Below are 18831 nucleotides of genomic sequence, written 5' to 3'. Positions count from 1 at the left end.
ACTAACACTCTACACACAGATTCCTGTGCCACAACCCTGTCAAAAACATTTTAAAACTCATATAAAATCATGAAATATTGGAACTGTTAATTGGTAAGAACTAATGTTATTAGCGTTTTTGTTTTAAATTCCGAGCATGTATGTAAATATAATACCGTTCAATATTTCTATTGTTTTTACAAAATTTCATCTTGAAGTGTGATTAACAGGTAATCCTGTGTAACACTCCGTATAATTTGAAATGACTTAATATATATTAAATAATTCTGCACATACGCTGAGTGGCTAAAACGTCACGGAGAGGGGTGTCCCGTTTGAATATATGACGTGTATGCCCCCTAGGGCGTTGCGGCTAGCTGCGGCGTAGCTGAGCAGTCTGTCACAGGCACCATTGTCGCGAGGATGGCAACACTTCGCGAGTTAACCGACTTTGATCATTGGCGCACGGCGATGTGTCACAGCATTGCGGACATTACAGAGATCGACAGTGTCGAGGGTGGATCTGCAATATCGCACCACCGCGATGTTACCCACCGCATGGAACGCCGCACGGGAACATCACAGGTGCTTAACGAACGGTAAGCACGTCGCCTTCGCAGAACCATATTGGACGCTCGACGGACTGCTGTGAGTCAGATCACCGCCCAGTTCAATGTTGGGTGTCAGGAACCGATTTCTACCAGGACTGTAAGGAGGCACCTGCACCGCATACGTTTCACCAGCCGACGACTAACCCGGATCCTTTTGCTGATACGTCAACACAGAGGTGAATGACGTGTATGGGCCCGCTAACATCGGCAATGGACCATGGAACAGTGGCGGCGTGTAGTATGCTCCGATGAATCCCGCATCCAGTTTGTCGAGCTGATGGGCACGTGAGAGTGTAGCTTATGCCCCATGAAGCTACAGATCCTGCGTGTCAACAAGGTTGTGTCCAGGTGGGATATAGTTCAGTTCTGGTCTGGACGGCGTTCTTAAGGTCAGAGTCAGGCCCCACCAATCACTACTGATCTGCCCAGGTGGCAGATTCCCTACCTTTCCTTTTCCTATCCCTTTCTTAAGTGATTGAAAAGAAATTGTAAATTTGTTGAACATCTCTCTTGGTAAGTTATTCCAATCCCTTACTCCCCTTCCTATAAACGAATATTAGCCCCAATTTGTCTTCTTGAATTCCAGCTTTATCTTCATATTGTGATCTTTCCTACTTTTAAACATACCACTCGAACTTATTCGTCTACTGATGTTATTCCACGCCATCTCCCCACTGACAGCTCCGAACATACCACTTACTCGAGCATCTCGTCTCCTTTCTACCATTATCTCCCAGCCCAAAATTTGCAACATTTATGCAACGCTACTCTTTTGTCGGAAATCACCCAGAGCAAATCGAGCTGATTTTCTATGGATTTTTTCAACTTCTTGAATCAAGTATTCCTGATGCGTGTCCCATACACAGGAACCATACTCTAATTGGAGACTTAGCAGGTACATATATGTCCTTTCCTTCATCCTTACTACAACCCCCAAAATACCCACATAACCATGTGCAGAGGTCTGTACTCTTTATTTACAATCATATTTATGTGATTACCTCAATGAAGGTATTTCCTTAACACATAAGTACTTACAATGATCCCCAAAGAAACATTTACCCCATCAATGCAGTAATTAAAACTGAGAGGACTTTTCCTATTTGTGAATCTCACAACCTGACTGTTAACCCCGTTTATCATCATACCATTGCGTACTGTCCCTCTCACAACATTATCGAGGCAATTTTTCAGTTGCTCACAATCTCAAACTGGCTGGCTTGTAATGTTCAGCTTTATGTCTATCACCCTTTCCTTTATACACAGGGGCTACTATAGCAAGTCTCCATTCATTTGGTACATCTCTGTAATGTAAACAACAATCAAATAAGTACTTCAGATATTGCACTATACCCCCAACCAATTGTCTTTATTATATCCCACGAAACCTTATCAATTCCAGCTGCTTTTCCAGTTTTCAACTTTTTTTATCTCACTGTAAATGTCACTTTCATCATAGGTAAATTTTATTACATATTTAGCCACCTCCTCTATATTTCTTATTTTTTTGCCATTTTCCTTTACGTCCCACCGACACAGATGGGTCTTGTGGCAACGATGGAACGGGAAAGGCCTAGGAAGTGGAAGCAAGTGGCCGTAGCCTTAATTGAGGTACAACCCCAGCATTTTCCTGGAGTGAAAATGGGAAACCACGGGAAACCATCTTCAGGGCTGCCGACAGTTGGATTAGAACCCACTATTGCCCGGATGCGAGCTCACAGTTGCGCGTTCCTAACCGCACGACCAACTCGCCCGGTCCTCTTTATCTGTACATTGTAATTGTAACCAACAATATCTACATACTGATGGCTGAATACTTCTGCCTTTTGAAGATTCTTGCACACACTCCCCTTGATCCTTCGTGATTCCTGGAATCCCATTGTCAGGCTGCAGGGAGCGCTGACAGATGAACATTCTGTGAATACTTTTTTAGACTATCCATGTGCACCCCTTTCAGTCCCTAGAGTATCCTGAAGTCGATGCCATGTTTCAACAGGACAATGTGCTATGTCACCACTCTGTCGTGGCACGCAGGTGGTTGGAGGAGCATCTCAGTGAAGTTATGACCATGGATTGGCCCACCAGAACCGTGATCGTAATCCACTGGAGCATTTATGGGATGCTTTCGATGCAGGTGTACGCTCCATGAACACTGCACCAACTACACACGATCGATTGTGGGTATCAATGCAAGATGCGTGGGTCCAGATCCCTCCAGAACTATTCCAAAACCTTGTAGAGTCGATGCTGCGCCGTATTGCTCTCTTTTTGAGGGCTCGCGAAGAAGAAACTCGTTATTAACAACACATTCGTTGTCTTCCAGCTACTTTTGGCCAGTGAGTGTATATCACTTATTTGTGGATTTTTAATGTAAGTATCCTCTCCTGCGGACCACGTGACACAGCCACGGCGGGGAGGCTTGCGCGTCCCAATGGTTAATCGAAAGGGGAGTAGAAGCCTTTCGGAAGTTTCAACAGCGGCAGTCAAGATAATAGACTTCTATGGCCTTGTAATAATACTCAACATAGCTTAGCTGTGTTGATATTGCTACACGGCTGAAAGCAACGGGAAAATGCAGCCGTAAATAACGCCCGAGAACATGCAGCTCTCTCTGTATGAAAATATTCTGGAGGTATTATTTCAGGTAATTTGCTGGTCGGAGCATGGAATGTTAGAAGTTTGAATTGTTGTGGTAGGTTAGTGAATATAAAAAAGAGATGTATAGAATAAAGTTAGATGTAGTTGGTATAAGCGAAGTACGTTCGCAGGAAGAAGAGGATTTTTGTTCAGGCGACTACAGAATTATCAACACAAAATCAAACAGGGGAAATGCAGGAGTTGGTTTAATAATGAATAAGAAAATAAGACAGCTGATAATCTACTACGACCAGCATAGTGAAAGAATAATTGTTATCAAGATAGACAACAAACCAATGCCTACTAAAATAGTGCAGGTCTATATGCCTACAGTTCAGCGGATGATGAGGAAATCGGAAGAATATATGAAGAGATAGAACATAAAATACAATATGTGAAAGGTGAAGAGAATCTAATTGTGATGGGAGACTAGAATGTAGTGGTAGGCCAAGAAATAGAAGGTAATACAGTAGGAGAATTCAGATTGGGACCAAAGAACGAAAGAGGAAATCGGCTGGTTGAATTCTGCACTGCTCATAATTTAGTCTTTGATACAACTTGGCTCAAATACCACAAACGACGGATGTATACATGGATGAGACTCGCAGCTACTGGAAGGTATTAAATAGACATCCTTATGATTAGGAAGAGATTCAAGAACCAGATGTTGGGTTGTAAATCTTTCCCAGGAGCAGACGTGTACTATGACCACAAGTTGTTGGTCATGAAATGCCATCTGAAGAAACTGAATAAAGGAATGAATGCAAGGAGTTGGGATCTAGACAAGTTGAAAAAGTAGTGTGAGATGTTCTTTTAAGAAACATGTTGCACAAGGACTTAATTATAAGGCTGAAGTAAACCCAAAAGAGGAAGATGAAAAGTCATAAAAGCGAAGGCAGTAAGGCTGCTGAACAAATGTTAAGAAGGAAGGAAATATCAACTAAGAGTTAAGAGCCAGTGAATAACTCACGAGATACTATATCTGATTGATAAATGACGAAAATAGAAGAATGCTAGACATGAAGAGGGCAGAAAAGAATACAGGAAATTAAAGAATGAAGTGGATGGAAGGTGCAAGGTAGCTAAGGAACAATGGCTGAAGGAGAAGTGCAAGGATGTTGAAGGTTGTGTGGTCCTAGGAAAGGCAAATGCTGCATACAAGGTAATCAAGGAAACCTTTGGAGAAAGGACATCTATCTGTATGAATAATAAGTGCTCAGATAGAAAGCCAACTACAAAGGAAAGAAGGCAAATCAGAAAGATGGCAGGAACATATCCAACAGTTGTACCAAGGTAAAGGTGTAGATAATTTCGTTCTGGAACAAGAAGAGGCTGTTGATACTGATGAAATAGGAGACCCAATTTGAGGTCAGAGTTAGACGGCGCTGCGGGAGACCTATATTGGAACGAGGCACCTGGAATTGATGACTATCCCTCGGAAGGACTGACTGCTTTAGGGGAAACCAGCATGGCAGTGTTATTCCATTTAGTGTGTAAGATGTATGAGACAGGAGAAGTGCCATGTGATCTTCGGACGAATTTTGTTTTTTCTATTCCCAAGGAAGCCGGCGCCGACAGGTGTGGAAACTACTGCACTATTAATTATCTCACGCCTGCAAAATTTTTGCAGGTATTATTTACAGAGGAATGGAAAGATAATTTGAAGCTAAGTTGGGAGAAGATTAATTTGGCATCAGAAGAAATGTAGGAACACATTAAGCAATCCCGACTTTACGTCTGATCTTAGAGGATCGAATTAAGAAGGACAAGCCCATCTACATGGCGTTCATAGACCTAAAAAAGGCATTCGATAATGTTTATTGTACCAAGCTATTTAATATTCTGAAAGTGATAGGGATCAGATACCGAGAAAGAAGGCCACAATCTGTATAAAAATTAGTCTGCAGTGGTAAGAATCGAGGGCATTGAAAAAGAAGCAACATTCCAGAAAGGAATGAGGAAAGAACTTGCAGTTTGTCCCCCTCCTTTTCAATGTTTACATAGAACAGGCAGTAAAGGAAATCAAAGAGGAATTTGGAAAGGGAATCACAATCCAAGGAGAGGTAATCAAAACCTTGATATATGCTGATGATGCTGTTATTTCATCCGGACTGCAGAAGATCTCGCGAAGCTCCTGAATGGTATAGACTAAATCTTGGGTAAGGAATACAAGATGAAAATACAGTAAGTAAAAAATGTAATGGAGTGCAGTCGAACAAAGCCAGGTGATGCAAGTAATATTAGATTAGGAAATGAAGTTTTAAAGGAAGTAGACGAATATTGTTACTTGGGTAGTAAATTAACTTACGATGGTAGAAGTAAGGAGGAAGTAATATTCAGACTAGCACAAGGAAAGAAGAACTTTCTTAAGCAAAGAAATGTTCTCACTTTAAACATTGATATATAGGAATTACAAAGATGTTTCTGAAGAATTTCATGTGGATCGTGGCATTGTATGGAAGTGAAACATGGAAGATAACTACGTCAGAAAGAAAGAGAGTAGAAGCTTTTGAAGTGCGGTGTTACAGAGAAATGATGAAGGTTTAGATCTACAGATCGAATCACGAATGAAGTGATACAGAATATAATTGGTGAGAGGAGATCTATTTGGATAAATTTGAAGAGAAGAAGAGAAGGAACGATAGGACACATCTTAAGACACCCAGGACGTGTTCGGTTGGTTTCTGAAGGAAACGTAGGCGGTATGAACGGTAGGGGCAGACCAAGTCATGAATACGACAAGCAGATTAGAGCAGATGTATGATGCAATAGTTACGTAGCAATTAAAGGGTTAGCATAGGATAGGGTGGCATGGAAGCTGCATCATACCAGTCTATGGACTGATGACTCAAACAACAACACTGTATGTATCTCCTCATTAGTGACTCCCATTACGCGTTGATAGCAAGAATTAGCAAGGAGTAGTGAATCCGTTACAATATGTGATTAATATATATTGATTCCCATAAATTTTGTAGTAGGCCTACACAGATATCGGATATTAATTCATTTTGAAGTCGGATATTACTAATCCTGATTATTGTAAAAAATACTCAGTTACTTCTGATGTTGTCAATTATGTTTTAGCTAATAGGTTTTAACACGCATACGGAATAGAGTGCTATTAATTCAATGCAATGTGAACGCTGCCTATATTTCAATAGTGTTAGTAGTGTTAGAAAACATATTCTACTCCAAATTTCACTGCAGCCATCTAATTTCAGGCATCCGTCGATAAAAAAAAACATTCCGTTATTATGTTTGTCAGGCAGAAAGATCCGGTTCGAATCCCGGTGAATATATGTGAGATTTTGGAAAACAATTTCAGGTCTCTGTGGTTCCTATTCCACTTGAAATTGTAATTTGGGTATGTTCTTGATAGAAATATTCACGAAAATATCCACGTTTTCTTTTTCTGAATAGTAACTGATAATTTGGTTTGGTGGTTAAGAATTCATTATATTTCCTTTGTTACGTCCTGAATGCAGATTTCTTCTTATTGCTTTCTGCATTTGTATTATTTATTGCCATTGAGTGCCCTACTTCTAATCGATATGGTGGAATAAGTGTGCAGGGTATGCATACAGACAAATGAGTTGTCTACCTTGGCCCACTCTAAGAGCTTTTATTGTCATTGCGCGAAATGGCTACACGCAACAGCGTCAAGTTGGAGACATTGTCGTTTTTCGGTGACTGGAGACTAACTGGAAACTGAATTTTCTTGAACGTCACGTGGTGGCTCTGTGCAATTCTCGGGATACAAATGATATACTTGTAGATATACTTCTTATAATTTGAGAGTGTTATAGAAACAAATCGAAATAACCGGCAAGGCCTTTCGCTTTATTAACAGTAATATTCAGACAAACGACATTCAGATCACAGTAGGCCTATGTTACCGAATGTTAATAAGAGACTACGCCAATATGCGGCAACTCGTTCATTGAAGACGTGGGAAGGAAAACCCGACGAAATACATGTGGTGAGAGAATTGATTGCCGAAGAACCTCGGACAAGAAATAGAGCTATGGCACAAATCCACACACACGTTCGTAATACAGTATGTTTAAGTGCACAGAATTATTAAACACAATCTAAAATGGCACCCGTTTAAACAGCACATACCTCAACGCCTGTAACTAGATAGCCATGCCCCATCACAAGACTATCTGTGAGTAGATCGGTGAACAAGTTGGAAGGACATACCTCAGCATAAATTACGCTGTCATTATAATGCCGTAAATGTAGCGGGTAGAGTCGCATTGTTTTGGTATGGCAAGCTACGCCTCAAAGACAGTACGATTCAACATCCGCGAATTTTTTCTGAGGCTATTTGAATGACGTCACATGTATGCAACAACAACAACAACAACAACAAATGTCACATAATCAATGTTAACATTGGGTGCAAGAAGGCATAATAAACATAGTAACATTTTTTTGTGTGTCCGGAGCAAGGAGGCTATTTTTAACATTTGCTGCGATGAAGAGTGTGACGGTATTCATACCCATTTACTTACTAGTCGGCGCTGCAATCCATGTAGAACGTTGTCCTCCTTGATCTCACAGTCCTCTGCTTTCCTTCTACAGCATTTCGATGGCCTAGAACGAAAACCTCGTATCTCACAAAGTTCTTCCTATCCATTATTTCCCTTAAGACTGGTTACGCCTCCCAGCCACACATGAATATTCAGTCCATCAGAACAATGTTCGTTGTGTTCTTTATTCCTATGCCGACGTGTGAAGGAAAATGAACCTTACCGTACCGTACTATAGGAAAGTATGTCTGCGTGACGTATTTACTAACTCCTAGAGTATAATTCTTATAAGGTTCATTTTCCTTTACGCGTCAGCATAGGAAAATAAACCCTACGAACATTGTTCTCATGGACTGCATATTCATGTGTGGCTGGGAGGCGTGATCAGTCTTAAGGAAATAATGGATAGGAAGAACTTTTTGAGATACGAGGTATTCAATGTAGGCCATCGATTTGTCACCCAGCTTCTGGAGGTCTTTCATATTGCTGAACATTCTCTTCCTAGGTCTACCCCTTCCTTTTCTCCCGTCTGGTTTCCCAATAAATACTTCCTTCATGCTTTGAGCATCTGGCATTTTCTGAACATGTACAGCCCATCTTATTTTTCCTTGATTAATTTTAACACAATATTTGTCTGTTCAAACAATTCTTACTACTCTCCATTTGTTGTAATTCTCCAAACATCTTACTGCTCCAAATATCGTCCTTAGGAAATCCCTTTCCCATCTTAGTAACCAGCCTTCCTCACTGGAGACCATCACCCTGCATTCGGACCAGTCAGTAACTATTGATCTCAATATGGTTATATAAATATTGATTGTTGTATTCCTCCTAACATTCCTACTTTCAAACACGTTTTAAAGCGTAATAGGATATATCTCCACAATGAAATTCGTGTAGGCCTATATTCTGATTTTCATTTAGCCTGTGACTGGTGCAGCAGTGACTAGTATGCGCCTGCTGGGTGCGGTAACACAACACACTGAAGAATATGTACTTGAAGAACTTCATACAATATATATATATATAAAATGTAAAATATTAAATATAGACGAACAAAGATGAACGGCAGGTAATAGGCCGAGAAGTTCGCCAATCCGAAATAACATTGTTCTCGTGAGAAAATGGATAAATTTATTAGCGGGAGAATTATGAAAACTCCTAACACCACATTTATTGAACTATTCATACGCTTGTTATTCTCCTGTTCTTGCAAATATAACCACGTATTGGCTTTATTGGGAAGTAGTTCCAGTTTACTTAGAATGTTTAGTCATGTTTCAAATGAAGTGGGAAACCAATTTATATTATTGAGTGAAGTCAGTCCGGCAGCCTAGGTGGTAACTTCGTTCTGTAAATATATGTATACGATATTCCTGTATACACCGTATCATCTGCTGTATGGTTACTTTCAGCACTCCTGTACATGTAAATCCTACGCTCAGTATCATTACGGAAAATACGTCCAGTTTCGATGGCCTTAGTAGTGTAATAGGTAATGTAGACTCAGTCCAAATTCTTCTGAATTTGCTGGGCACTCCAGGGAATCTGAGACGGCAGATCAGCCAACGACTAAGCTGATTTGAACCCGTTAACCATCAGGTAATTATGTGCTTCTTCCTCCCACTCGACCATTTCAAGGCCTCCGGGCAGTTGGGGGCCTAAATATAATAAGAATCTTTAACTCAGTATACGAAATAGTACTGAGTTTTATATGAATGAACTTTATTGGAACCCAGGAGATCCGTTTAAGGCATCAATTATGGAAATGCATTCTGCGGTTACAGGGAAGATTTTATACAGTATTTGTTTAGTAAAACTGACTTATAGGAATAATATAATTTTCACCCACATACTCGAATTACGATCTAAAGAACGAATCATATCTCCAAATGTTATAAGACGAACAGAATTCCCGTAATTTTTTGATCCTCTTCGGAATTATACGCAAGGTCTTTAATTATTCTTGAAGGGCAGTATGGGATGGAGGAAAAATAATAAGAAAAAGGAAATTACTAGTTTCATTGATATGGTTAACTAATTCATCAGAAAAATTATAAGGAGATGAATACCTAGGCTCATTTTGGCAAGACAGTATCTGTCTCTTATCAGAATTCTACTCCAGATCTCGATTTCAACTTACTACTCGACTCTAGCCGTGCGTTGGTACAAGCGAATAACAGAAAGGTGATCATCACTGTATGAGCAAAATGGCCATCAAAATTGGTTACCTATACCATAATGTCGTGCATAATTAGTACGTCTTAATAACAAGTTTTGGGGATTCTACGATTGAGAAAAGATTTTACTTACAGTAAATTGTAATTTGAGCTCATAATGATGCCACAGTATTAATCAGTGAAAAGCTATAACTTACTTCCACTACCGTCCTTCACTATGTACGAAACAGAGCAAACCGTGGACAGTTCAATCCCTTGGCTGTGACGTCATTGATTGCAACTACAAAGTTGATGTCTTCATTTCACGGGTACACGAGTTCGCTTTGGGGGCAGTAATTACATGTATTTGTTCGTACTGATCGTCATTTTGTAAAGTAATTAAAATGGTAATTGCTAACCAGAAATTTATAGAGATCAAGTGCCAAATGATGCGAAAGCTCAAATATATCAGTGTTAGCAGACAACTTCTGCTGCAGTTTAACGTTATTTTAGAACACGCCAATATATATCTACGCTGCTCGTTACCATTCTAATCAAACGCATCAATACGGGAGAGAAAGGGGTAAACTGCCACAAATCCACCGCGGTTAAATCTCCACCATTTCATACCTTTTAATTTATAACTCTTGTAATCAACCGCTGAGCAATAAATTCATCGCTCGTTTCAGCAGATTAGCCATTCGCAACCAATTTTCGTTTTTTTTTAAAACATAACATAATGGATTAATATAGACACTGTGCAATATTTACTTCCTTCATTTCACATTTACCGTGTGAATGAAATAGCGTAATAATAACACTAATAATAACAACGCTCACATAAATTGATTTGCAACATAATTAACAAATTCCTGAACCAACTCTTGTCTTCTTATTCTTTAACGAGCAGTCATTATACTGGCAACCATGGTAACATTCAGATTTCTTCGTTTCCTATACTAGGCTAATATATAAAGAGGTGAACTTTGTTTTTATTTAATAGCTAATTATATGTGGCTATGTATGTATTACATCTCCCTAAACCACTGGAGCGATTTCAATCAAACTTGTTACACTTATGACTTAATATCAGGAGACAAAGCGCGTGGAGGTAAGACACCCCTGGCAACCTTAGGGGCGGGAGGGGGGCGAGGCTGTTTGATTTATAAAAATCATCAAATGTAGTGTCGAGTCCATACTTTTCGGGGTCGCTGAGATAAATAATGACACTCCGGAATGTTTTAAAGTCTATGATCAGCCCCAAATGGGGGGAGGGGTTGCCAGGGGTAGCGATATACCAAATTAATCGAAAATGGTGTGGAATACATAGTTTTCGGGGTCGGTGGGGTGAATAGTGACACTTCGGATTTTTAGTATCAGGGGAAAAACCGCGTGGTGGTAAGATATCACAGGCGAACTTAGGTGTTGGGAGGGTGTGTAGCAAGGAGTTAAGACATAAAAAACATGGAAAGTAGTGTCGAATCCATACTTTTCGGGTTCGCTGAGATGAATATGGACACTCCGTAATTTTTTATACTCCAAGTTCAGCCCCCTTCGGGGTGGAGGACGAGGAAGGAGTGATATATACAAATAAAAGAAACGAGTGTCGAATCCATAATTATCGGGGTCGCTGAGATGAATAGTGGCATTCCGGATTTTTTTAAAGTCAAAGTACAGCCCCCTTTGTAATGAAGGGTGAGAGGGATGAGAGATATAAAAAATTAATCGAATTTAGTGTCGATCCAAAATTCTCATGGTCGCTGAGGTGAATAATAAAACTCCGGAATTTTTAAAGTCCAAGCTCAACCCCCTTTGCGGTGGGAGGCTTTTGAGGAGTAATAAATATAAATAATCGAAAATGGAGTCGAATTCATAGTTTTAGGTGTACCTGAGGTGACACTCCGGATTTTTTTTTAATCCGAGTTCAGCTCCTTTGGAACGGAGAGCGACGGGATGATATATATAAAATAATCAAAAATAGTGTCGAGTCCATAATTATCGGGGTCGCTGAGATTGAGAATGACACTCGGAATTTATAAAAGTCCAATTTCTGGCAACTTTTGCATAGGGGGAGAAGGGGTAAAAGAGAAATTGTCAAAAATGACGGAGATAATGGACGTAGCCTATGTATGTTCCAACGTAGCTGTCAAGCAAAATTGATACAAGTGTGACTTACAATGTGGAGAAGGTACTGTTTAGGTTAAGATTGTAACTTTTTGATGATAATAACAAATAAAATCATGAATAAAAATATAAATAAAATTACTCAAAAACTTAATAAAATTAATAAGCATAATTAACCGAAATGTCCGTAGTATGGGCGCCAGAGTTCACCAGAATGGATCCCTCGAATTTAGATAAGAGCATGATAGACTTTATATCCCAGGGCGTGTACATAATGCTGCGTACTGGTACATCTGCTGCAGGCCTTACCTAACCTCCTGAAAACGACTAATACGGTAGGAACTGCACCTAGGTTCATCAATAACACTGATTCTAAAATAGCTAACTATATTCTGAATAAATTCCGTGCATGAGCACCTCATCAACATACAACATTATACATATAATACACACATAAAACATTGCTGGAAGACTCCATATTTACAACAACAACAACAATAATAATGAAAATCGTGGGAAAACGAAAGTGAGAACTAAGCTACCATTTGCAGATAGTCCGATGAACAATGTACATGTATGAAGATAAATACCCTTCACTGTCTCTATATCAATTCGACTTACCGATTCTCATAATCGGCAGTTATCACTTCACACAGATACTGTACCTTGTACTACTGTGTTCACATATTTTAACACTTGTAAAGATATATACACACGTCTGTCGATCCTCAACATATAAATTTATGGAAAGTCTGAGATAGCTTTCACCAACATATAATGCTAGGCCGCCACAAGTGCTGCAATACTTAATGCGCAAGCACTCTCCACAAACATAACACGACTACGCTCCACGAACGTTTGAAGTCCAGTCCATTGCAGCCATGTCAATCCAGTACCGTGTCTCAGCACCACTTCCTTCCCGTACAGTCCGTCAGTTGTAGTTGTAGTTATCTTCCTTCTCGTTCCTATACAATCACCTTCACAATCACCCTTACAATGTTTCTCATACAATCTCTTGGTTGCCGCCGTATGACCAACCTTTATAGACATCAACATCCCCCTCCTCTCAGATGAGACGTCTGGATTGGTGCTTGCCAGCCAATCATGAGTGATCTCAAATCAAGACCAAGCCCTGAACTACTTCTTCCTCCCAAGACAATAACAAACTCTGGGGAGTTTTCATGAATCACCAAACTTTCCTGGTACAACAACAAGCTTATCTCATCAGGCTGGGATATATACACGAGTAATGGAATTTCCTGACACAAGTACATCATAACAGACACTGGGGTAGCCAGATGACTCATTCAAATTACCAGAGTTATTACAGCAATGTTTTCCCACTCGTGCAAAACAAATTACTCATACCTACATATGTGGATATCTTCCAGCTTACCAATATAAATGACAAAACATACAAATGAAATACTGATAATAATAATAATAATACTGATAATAATAATAATAATAATAATAAATCGAATACTGACAATAATATCTCTAACTTCTACATATAATTCGGGGGTGTGATATATGTACTATCACATAACGCCCCCTTGGTGAATCGATGATATCATATATTATGATTCACCATAAAACAGAACTTCATACATAACCTTATAATGGCATAACTGAACACATAATTTACTGTAATAATGATATATACATTGCGTCTACTGCATTGTATTCGCACACACGAAATACAATTTGTCCAAACAATAATAATAATAATAATAATAATAATAATAATAATAATAATATGGCTATATACACACAACTCTGATTGTTTCATATAGCATTGAACACAATCCCTTCTTGCTACTGTACACATAACTCATAATTGATAATATATACATCCAAGGTGCAGATCCTATCTCTTATATCTGCGAAGGCTATAGATATTAAATGTCCCAAGGACCTAGTCGTCAGAAGTTAGAAGCTGATAAGCACACTTGCCTATTCTACTGTCCACAGTATACGGACCCTAATATAAATGAAAAATATATACATAAACTTAACATTGGCACCGATAAGCGAGGAATGCGTACCGTAATAAAATCTAACTACGTCTAGAATACACTCTATCTCACACACAAACATTCATCCCATTCGGTCACACAAGAATTATACAAACTTTCATTCGGAACATTCATAACCAAGAAATCCCTCTTCCTGAAATGCGCGGGAATCTCACTACGTTTACTCTTCCACAAAACCATAATTAATGCAAGTAAACAGATCACATACTTTTTCACACATTCCACATCGATATCATACAGCACGTCATTCAAATCATTCACACACCTCTCAGAATTAAATAAAACTTTACACACACGCTTGGATAGACTTTCTTTCATCTCACGCACATTTCCATTCTCACTCACGTTCACTCTATTACTGGAATTCTTACCATAATACACTTCGAAATTGCTGTCATTACTACTTAATGACCCAACAATTAATCCATCTTCACCACCTTCCATATCAGCTCCTACTTGCACCACTTTCATGCCAACAACACTGCTACTTTCGACTCTCTTATCAGAAGTTTCATTAATCTCAAAGTCACCATTTTCACACATAATGGTCCTAACTTTACTCTCCTCACTTACACTTAAATCAACAAAAACATCCTCATGATGTATACTCTGTAAACACACTTCACTTACTAAACAACCTTCATCAACTTCACAAAAAACTTCACTTTCAATTTCAGAAACTTCTACAAGATTATCGATCGCAACACCGCTATAACCATCACCACTAGCACAAAGTAAGTCATCCGACACATCTTTCTTACTTTCATCACGCCCCCTATACACAAAATCTCCCTGATCACAAAACACATGGTCATACAATGATTCCTCTTTCACGTCTACCTCGTAACTTACCTGTTTCATCGCGTGAATAGGAATTTCGGTATCGGACTGCCTATCTGACCCAACTAAGAAGTCCGATTCCGGTTTAAATCACTTGACGTGGACTGTTCACTATTATCATGTCTCGGCACTTGATCTGAAGGTCTTTGATCCGTACGCCCCCTACTTTCTGATTCCCCTTGATTAGGTCTTCTGCCATAATATTCCTGGTGATTACCTCCCTGATTAAAGTGTCTGTTTTCCCTTCCGGAATTACCACCCTGATTCCCTTGCCTAGAATGACTGAAATTCTGATTATTCCTATCTCCCGCTACCTGATTACCTTGTCTCCCATTATCCCCGTAATTTCTACCTTCACTTTGCCTAGTCCTCCCCTGCCCTTCCAAAGCATCAAACCTCTCTAACAGCTGCTCTAATTCCTTAATCGTAACAATATTCTGCATACATGCAGCTAATCCGACCTTCTCAGGAAAATGCCTCAACATCTGGCGGACTGTATCTCTCTCCGATGCTAGACCTTCAATATTCTGGCTGATCAGAACATGCGCCAAGAAATACTCCGTCATAGATACACCTTCCTGAGGTTTATACTTGCCAAATAGCACGCGATCTCTTTCCCTTCCCTGAATAGCTTCACTCCAAAATTTAGAACTAAATTTCTCCCTAAATTCCTCCAAACTCGAAATACCCTGTCTATAAACTTGAAACCAAGATCTCGCTTCTCCAACAAATGCAACATCCAACAGCTCATCAACCATACTCCACTCAATCAAACCATCGTCAAGATTCTTGGAAAACCGTTTCTCCACCGTTTTCAAGAATTCCATCGGATTAAACTGCCGACCATTAAACTTGGGTAATTCAGAGTCCTTCGTACAAGATACGTACCTATTACATATACTGCTTCCTACTTGGATTTGACTGATCTCCTGCCTTAATTTTACATGACATGCTTTAATTCCTTCTTCAACTACCATTCTGGCATTTCCTTCTACTGACTTGAGGTCATCTTTTACCGACTTAAGGTCTTTCTCCAATTTCTCATCCTTCTCATCTATACGCTTCGCTAAAATGTTCTGATTGGATTTAATTCGATCTATTTCTTCGACTTTATCTTCCACTATTTTTATTCTCTTATCACATTCCTTGCTGTTTTCAATAAATTCTTTCCTAACTACATTAAATCGGCATTCAATTTTCTCAGTCAATTCCAAGCTTTGAGCTTCTACCTTATTACTGACTTCCTGAATTTCCCTGCATTGATGGTCAAACTTCTGGTTCAATTCATCTATTCTACCATTCACAGCACTACTTAAACTATCAATTTTACTAGACAATTCAACACTCACTAAATTTAACTCCTTACTTTGATTCTCAATCTTACTGGACAATTCCGTACTAACTGAATTTAATTCACTATTAATACTGTATATTTCATTACTTAAAAAACTCAATTCACTCTTCAACTCTTTACTCTGACTATCAATCTTATTGGACAATTCAACATTATTATTATCGATTTTACTGGAGAGTTCATCCTTCAACTCTTCATTCTTCCTATCCATTTTACTGGATAATTCATCACTCTTACTGGACAATTCATTAAATAGTGATTTAATCATACTAAAAGTTAAAACCTCCCCTTGAACCGTTTCCTTAACAACCCCTACATTCTGAGTTTGAGACGGGTTACTGGATTCCTCACCGATCGTTGTAAATTGATCTTTCCTACTATCAGCCATTTTGCTACTCTCACTTAAATTAGATAAACTCAATGTGGTGGAATTCTTTTGACTTCTCTTATCCTGATTCTTAGTACCAGCAACTTTCAAAACCTCTCTACTTCTCAACTTTATAATACTGGACTCGCTACAACATTTCTTCATACTCCAAAATACACATGAAACATATAAAACACTTCACTGACATAGTTTGCAGAATTCCAACCACACCTGACAAGTGCACCTACGCTTATAAGCCTAACAGATGTACCAATCATTCAGCCCCACGCTGGGCGCCAATTGTAACTTTTTGATGATAATAACAAATAAAATCATGAATAAAAATATAAATAAAATTACTCAAAAACTTAATAAAATTAATAAGCATAATTAACCGAAATGTCCGTAGTATGGGCGCCAGAGTTCACCAGAATGGATCCCTCGAATTTAGATAAGAGCATGATAGACTTTATATCCCAGGGCGTGTACATAATGCTGCGTACTGGTACATCTGCTGCAGGCCTTACCTAACCTCCTGAAAACGACTAATACGGTAGGAACTGCACCTAGGTTCATCAATAACACTGATTCTAAAATAGCTAACTATATTCTGAATAAATTCCGTGCATGAGCACCTCATCAACATACAACATTATACATATAATACACACATAAAACATTGCTGGAAGACTCCATATTTACAACAACAACAACAATAATAATGAAAATCGTGGGAAAACGAAAGTGAGAACTAAGCTACCATTTGCAGATAGTCCGATGAACAATGTACATGTATGAAGATAAATACCCTTCACTGTCTCTATATCAATTCGACTTACCGATTCTCATAATCGGCAGTTATCACTTCACACAGATACTGTACCTTGTACTACTGTGTTCACATATTTTAACACTTGTAAAGATATATACACACGTCTGTCGATCCTCAACATATAAATTTATGGAAAGTCTGAGATAGCTTTCACCAACATATAATGCTAGGCCGCCACAAGTGCTGCAATACTTAATGCGCAAGCACTCTCCACAAACATAACACGACTACGCTCCACGAACGTTTGAAGTCCAGTCCATTGCAGCCATGTCAATCCAGTACCGTGTCTCAGCACCACTTCCTTCCCGTACAGTCCGTCAGTTGTAGTTGTAGTTATCTTCCTTCTCGTTCCTATACAATCACCTTCACAATCACCCTTACAATGTTTCTCATACAATCTCTTGGTTGCCGCCGTATGACCAACCTTTATAGACATCAACATCCCCCTCCTCTCAGATGAGACGTCTGGATTGGTGCTTGCCAGCCAATCATGAGTGATCTCAAATCAAGACCAAGCCCTGAACTACTTCTTCCTCCCAAGACAATAACAAACTCTGGGGAGTTTTCATGAATCACCAAACTTTCCTGGTACAACAACAAGCTTATCTCATCAGGCTGGGATATATACACGAGTAATGGAATTTCCTGACACAAGTACATCATAACAGACACTGGGGTAGCCAGATGACTCATTCAAATTACCAGAGTTATTACAGCAATGTTTTCCCACTCGTGCAAAACAAATTACTCATACCTACATATGTGGATATCTTCCAGCTTACCAATATAAATGACAAAACATACAAATGAAATACTGATAATAATAATAATAATACTGATAATAATAATAATAATAATAATAAATCGAATACTGACAATAATATCTCTAACTTCTACATATAATTCGGGGGTGTGATATATGTACTATCACAAGATAACCCTGGAACGTCTAGTGGAGGGCGTGATTTATTTGTAACTAAAGGCGAACCATAATAGTTTTCGGGACTACTGGAGCGATTCAAACCATACATGGTACACTTATGACTCATATCAGGAGATAAATAGCGTAAGGGTTATGACAACCTTAGCACCCTAGAGGTAAATGTTTGAGAGGGTGACTCATAAAAATAATCGAAAATAGGTTAACATCCAAAGTTTCTGTGGTTGCTGTAATGAATAGTGACACTCTGGTTGTCGTTTAATTCCACGTTGGTCCCCAATTGGCGGGCGGGTGCCAAGGAGTGAAGGAAAAATATACAAATGACTGAGGTTGTGGATGTTTGTGTATACGTTCCGGTCTAACTGTCAACTGAACTTGGTACAAATATTACATACTATATGGAACAAATAC

The sequence above is a fragment of the Anabrus simplex genome, chromosome 1 (assembly GCF_040414725.1).
Source record: "Anabrus simplex isolate iqAnaSimp1 chromosome 1, ASM4041472v1, whole genome shotgun sequence".
NCBI lineage: Eukaryota > Metazoa > Arthropoda > Insecta > Orthoptera > Tettigoniidae > Anabrus > Anabrus simplex.
This window is presented reverse-complemented; position numbering follows the sequence as displayed.